Below are 6,298 nucleotides of genomic sequence, written 5' to 3'. Positions count from 1 at the left end.
AAAGACAGAAATTACTTGGAACCCTAGAAAAGGCAGCAGCTGTTAGCCAGTGGAACTTTTCTTCTGCACAAGTATTTTCTCTTTAATAAAATTTCTGAAATGTTGCTGTGTACTGGGATAATATATTTGAGCTGTATAAACAATAAAATACAATTTTATGTCTTTTATTTTTCAAAAAGTAGTGGACTTAGGAACATAGTGTAGTCTATGATTCATGAATTGTCAGAAGAACAATGTGTATGTTCAGTTGAGACAAGGAAAGCTAGAATGTTCTGACTGTAATTAGCAGATACTGGGAAGAAGGACTCTGCTTTTCAAAATGGTTTGTTTGCAGTAGTTGAAATTTGATTAATGCAAATTATCCCTTTATCATATTGTGGCTGTTTGAAAAAAGTGGCTTTAGTACAGTGGAATTGATTTCAAAGGTACTTGGAAAGAACATTTAACTATAAGCACGTGAATGAAGCTGTCTCTCCCTGTGCAGATTGATTTTAACAGCCACAGGTTCTGAGCTCTGCACAGAATGCCTCAGACCGAAAGTACTACAGCTGATTTTGTCCTTTTTCTCCTCAGTTTATATATGCTGTGACAATATAAGGGTTTTGGATCAAAGCTGAATTGCATTTGACTGCTCTGGAGCAGAGAACAGAAGAACTTATATCTTGAAATTAAATGCAGTGGGATTTTCAGTGAAGGTGTTGCAGTCAAGACTCAAATTCTTAATCTGACCCTAACTGTTGCAGTCTCACTTTGGTCTCTGCACTGAGTTTGTGACCTGATGCCAAGAAATCCTCTCTTCAGGATAAAGTCACTACCCTGTCAGGTTTGCATTCTATAATATTCACCTTTCTTTGCTTTTTGCATTTATTATGATTAGATTTACATGTTTTAAATGTGTTGGGGGTTGCCTGAATTAGAAAAATTAGTTTTGATGACTTAATGGAAGAAAAGGAAGTGAAGAACTACAGATCTATTGAAATTTCCCACCTGAAATCCCAGGGATGAGGCAGGGGTAAAAAATCTCAGTGATGGCACTCTGAAGGGGGGAAAAAGGGGACAAATGTGAGATTTCAAATACCCCCAAATTCCTGACTGGTTTCTCTAGTTTTTATATGATAGAAGATACAAGAAGTTGCCGACACCAGTGCTCTTTTAGAAACAGGATTTATGGAAGTTTTAGCTAGCCTAAACTGTTTTCAAAGGGGGCAGTTACTTTTTGGTTGTCTCAATCTTCATTTTTTATTACACCTATTTATTGGGTAAAAAACCCAGCAACGTTTTTCAGTGTTAGCGACGCATGAATGAATGGAGCCACTGATAGTTACTGAAAGCACTAAGTAACCAAAATTAAACATTTTATGGGTAAAAGAGGATAGCAGCAGCTTTGATATCTCAAACTCTTTTGCTGTTGTTCCCTAAAGATTTTCACACCAGCTACTCATTTCAGGTGCAGAAAAAAGCACTTGGGAGTCAGAGAGCAAAAGTGTTCAGTGAGGAAGTTTATTCGTGAGGGAAGAGTTTCTTTGGAGTTGGAAGGCAAACACAAAAAAGTAAACACAGCCCACTGGATTGCAACAGGTTAGTAAATACAAATGCTGTAGCATTCCCATAAAGCTCTTTCTGTAGAGGCAGCTGCTATGTGCAATGTATTGTGTTATTTTATTATTATCACATTTTTCTAAGTTATATGCCTTTTTTCCTTTTTAGTATGTTTTACTTACAAAAGTTGTTTGAAGTTAGTGAATAATAGCACTGAGAGACATCAAAGTTTCAGAAAAGTATGGAGAAAAGGTGTTACAATTTAGATGAATCAGTCATTATTAAGGTGTTTTGGGACCTGCTGGTTTGGCTTCTAATGTGCATTCAGAACACCATCTTGTGGCCTAAGTTTCCAGTAATGTGTTGCAGTTGTGAACTATTTTCATGCCTCTCACAACAGTGCTGAGAATTGATACCTCTAACTCCCATGAACGTTGTGGCACAACTCCTACTGAGCTTTATAGAAGGGAGAGGAAGGATCATTAGTGGCTTTTGTGAAGTGCAGTGAGGTACTGATGAAATGATCTGCATCAACCTGTATTGCTTTTGTTCATTACATATGGAGTAATCCCTGAACAGAGGAGAGAGAATATAAATGATTTCTTTAACATTGAGGTGCTAAATTTTAGGTGGCATATTGTAAGTAAAAAAATGGCCTTTTGCAAGGGCATTGACATACTACCTTTTATTCCTATCAGCTTGTCTTTTTGAACTTTCTGTTGTTTCTTTCAATTCATGCAAAGTTGTCAAATTGTAAACATTTCCCTATTGACAAAATACACTTATGCCAGTAGTAAAGTGTTGGCATGAAAGGTTAATCTACTGTGGACAAGCATTTCTGAACTATTCTAAAATATCTCTTTTCTCACTATTCACAGCTATGGGCTAGCAGATAAATTCTAATCATTCATAGACAGCAACTGCTTAGTTCTTTTGCAGAGAAGTTGAGATGAGAGGGTTGTATTTTGCCATATGCTGTCACTGTCCTTCAAGCATTTCTTTGTGTGTGTCTTGTTTGAGAGTTCCTTAAGATGGAGAAAAGCAGAATTGTTCCTCAAAGAAAGGGATAGTACAGTTTTCAAGTGTTGCCCTACTTGTCAAATTTCTTGTGACTATCTCAATATACGATGATATAAAAGGACAAATAAAGGAGGTGAGGTAAAAGATTTATAACTGAAATAATGCCAGCACACTTCCTTCTGCCTGTACCAGACTCTGTCAGACATTAATAATTTGGCCTTAACTTGTAAGAGAGAGATCCAGGTTTTTCTGTTCTTACACTTCAGTCACAGGAGCGATAGGTTAACTGGGAGGCCAAGTCAAGCTAAGCTATAGATAGATTAGATAGATCGACAGACAGACATAGATATATATGTATAATGTTTTTGTATGAGAAATACAGTGCTAAGTCCGGCTTTAACTGAAACATAAAAATAAATATTTTTATTTATTTATATTTTCTTTTAGCAACACAGTATTTATTTGATTTTCTCATTATGGTTAGCTCTCATGTGACTTTTCAGGCACTCCAGTAATATCCCTGTCTTCTTATTCTAGTGAGAAAAATACTTGTTTTAGCTAGGCTACTTTCAATGCTTGATCATATGTGAATTGACAGAACAACCTGCATCCTATTTCTATTCCTTTTATTCTGTAGATTTTTACCTATGCAACTTGCAGTAATTCCTATGAAGCTGTCACAATCTGTTCTATCCAAATTAGTTACAGATCCTGTTGTTCAGGGATCGTTGAGATGATAGATTGCTATGGTCTCTCTTGTTAATGTGTGCTTAGGGAGTCCTTCATTTACACAATAGACTTATTCAATTTTTGGTGAAATGTGGTTATTACTCTTGCACAGAAGACACATGGTTGATCTAGATATGGCTTGCTTTTTTTTTTTTAATGTATAAAAATAGGGTGTCTCTCCACAAAACTCTGCTTTTAACCTTACGAAGTAATTGCCTTTACCTTGCTATTTGAAGGACTGACAATTTTATGTACTGCACTATTAATAACATCTGGCAAGAAGTCCAGCTGCAACAGAGGCAGATTGAAGCACGACTGATGGTTAAGGTGCTGGAAACAGTGAAAAATTCACTGAGAAGTGTATTCCTATCTCCACTGGCTCAGCGATGTGGCACAAGTATGGTTAGGATAGTCTGGTACTGGTTGTGGACTTGTGTATGAGAAACTTTTAATATTTGAAAGGATCAGATAGCATTTTTATTCAGCCCTTTTAAATGAGGATGGTGTTGACTTTAAAAACGATTTCTTACTCAAATGCTCCTTTGATGTTATTATTTTAGTTATAGTGCCATTTCTTGGTAAGTCATCTGTGCTGTGACTATGTTGTGATGGGCTGAGTATCTAAAACTGAGGCAGGAGAATACAGAAAATAATTCTAAATATAATCCTGTCAGTGTTTTTTTCTGTCTCACTTCCTCTAATGGGATTGTCATGGCAGTAGGCTGTGCCTGCTTACGTAGGACCTCATAAGGCTGAGCCCTCTGCTTGAGTCAGGAGTCTCCTAGACTATGAGTTTGTGGAGAACCTGAACTGAGGGATGCAGGGAGATCCTGGGACCTGCTTTGTTCATAAGATGAACAGCTGTATCAGCTCTGCTGACTGCATCCTGTGCAGTATCTGATATTTAAGCTTTTGTAGTCTCAGTTGTACTTTTAGCTTCGACTGGGCATGTGAAACCACATACCTTAGAGAAAGAAACTAAATAAATGGATTTTATAATTCAATTTCAGGGGATTTATCCACCCAATCTTGTAATTTTTACTTACATGAATAATTTTTGTTTACACTTTCTTAATTTGAATGGGATTACTTGCATTAGTGATAATGTGCGTAGCAGGTACAGGATTAGTTCCTGTGTTTGTCAGTGGTGTCAAAAGCAATAGAATATACAGTAATTTGGTTACATTTTCAATTATAATCTGAAATTAAAGAGCTTTATTTTGGAGCTGTTGCTCTGAATTGCAAGTATTGATATTTGTAATTGAATTCTGAGATAGAACTTTCCATACATTTGTAATGCAGGAAGCTCTCTCATCATGTGAAATTCACTTGGCAGATGAATGGTCACCACTTAGTAACAATATTAAATCCTGCATTTCAAGAGTCAAAAGGACTGGAAGCTGCTTCTAGGGTAAAATATTTAATCTATTTCGTATCTCAAAATTCTATAGTGTGAAATTACTAGGTTGAGAAACATTTTGATAAATATTTGAGTACGTGCTGAGATTAATTTGTATTAGAATTATACTTTGAACTAGAGTAATTCATGTTGGTAGGACACCTGATGAGGCAGACATGAAAAAGGCTCCAGGCAAACCTCCAATGAAAACTTATCTGCCTTGAGCAATTTTCAGGACTCAGAGGTAAAATTTGATATAGTGTGAATGGGTGCAGGATGAAAATAAATCATGCTGCAGCTAGCCTGTTTTCAACAGCTACAGGTTTGGAGGTTTTGCTCTTTTTGTTTTTTTTTTCTTTCTTTTCCTTTTCCTCCCCTTTTTAAATTTTGTATTTGCACAGCTTGTTTTTTAAACATTTATTTAAACCGGGTTTATGTGCAGCTTTTAGCCTTCATGTAATTAAGCAGCAAGTCTTGGGAAATTAATAATTTTGGCAAATGTTATTTTTTCAATGTCCAAAACTTTTATTGCTGGATAAATACTATCCACGTTTATATAAAAATTTATTTCACATGGAATAATGTCTCCTCAGTAAAAAAATAAATGGTGAAAGAAAAAAGCTTGCAATAATTTGAATACCAGATAGAGGCAGATCATACCAGTCAGGGTGGCTGCAAGTCACTTTGTATGCAGGGATGTCCGGGACTCCAGTCACAGCTTATTTGATAAAGAGGCAGCAGTAGACAGTGAATGCAGTCCTGGTGTTTGCTCACAGTAAGTGATACTGCAGTGATACTACCTCTCTGAAACATAGGATGCAAAAAGTTTTTTGCTTTAAGGTACTCTGGCCATTTTGGAATCTGCACTATCTTCTCCATGGCCAGCTTCCTTACTGGTCTGAGACGGTGGCTCAAGACTTTGTCTGCTCCTTCATCACTGGAAGTGTTCCAGACCACAGCAGCAGTTGTTTGCCTGTATATATATATATATATATATATATATATATATATATATATATGATATAAAATACTTCCATTATTTTTTCCCTTGAAATTACATTAAGGATAATCACAGTTTGGTGTTGAATAAAAACTTAATGTTCTGATTTACAGTAAGTATTTCTAATGTTTGGGTTTATGTTTTGTAAACTGCTGGATTTACTTTAAAAGCAAATATAACAAACCATGAAAACCTGCTGTCATCAATTGTACTAGAGATTGTAGCTATGTGAGAGTTGGCTTGATGTCAGGAATGAAAAATGGGTACACAAATACCCAGGTCTGGAGAACCTGCCTTTAGAATTACATGAAGAAGGAGGAAAAAAGGGATGTATTTCTTTAGATGACCAAAGAGTAACAGCAGATTTTAGTCCTGTTGAAAAGAACACAAGATTAAGATATAGATGAAGGGGTTGTGAATCTGAAAGCTCACCTGTTTTTCTTAGTCATATCAGATGGTCTATAAGAATATTTAATTTTTCAGACAAAGATCCTTGTCTTGTAGCTGTAGACACCCTGGCTACTACTTAAGACACAGAAAGACTGTGAAGGAAAAAGGAAATGATATATGAAACATTACAGAAACAGTTTGACATTCTTGCAAAATAGGGG

Source organism: Melospiza melodia, chromosome 8, assembly GCF_035770615.1.
Source record: "Melospiza melodia melodia isolate bMelMel2 chromosome 8, bMelMel2.pri, whole genome shotgun sequence".
Lineage (NCBI taxonomy): Eukaryota > Metazoa > Chordata > Aves > Passeriformes > Passerellidae > Melospiza > Melospiza melodia.
This window is presented reverse-complemented; position numbering follows the sequence as displayed.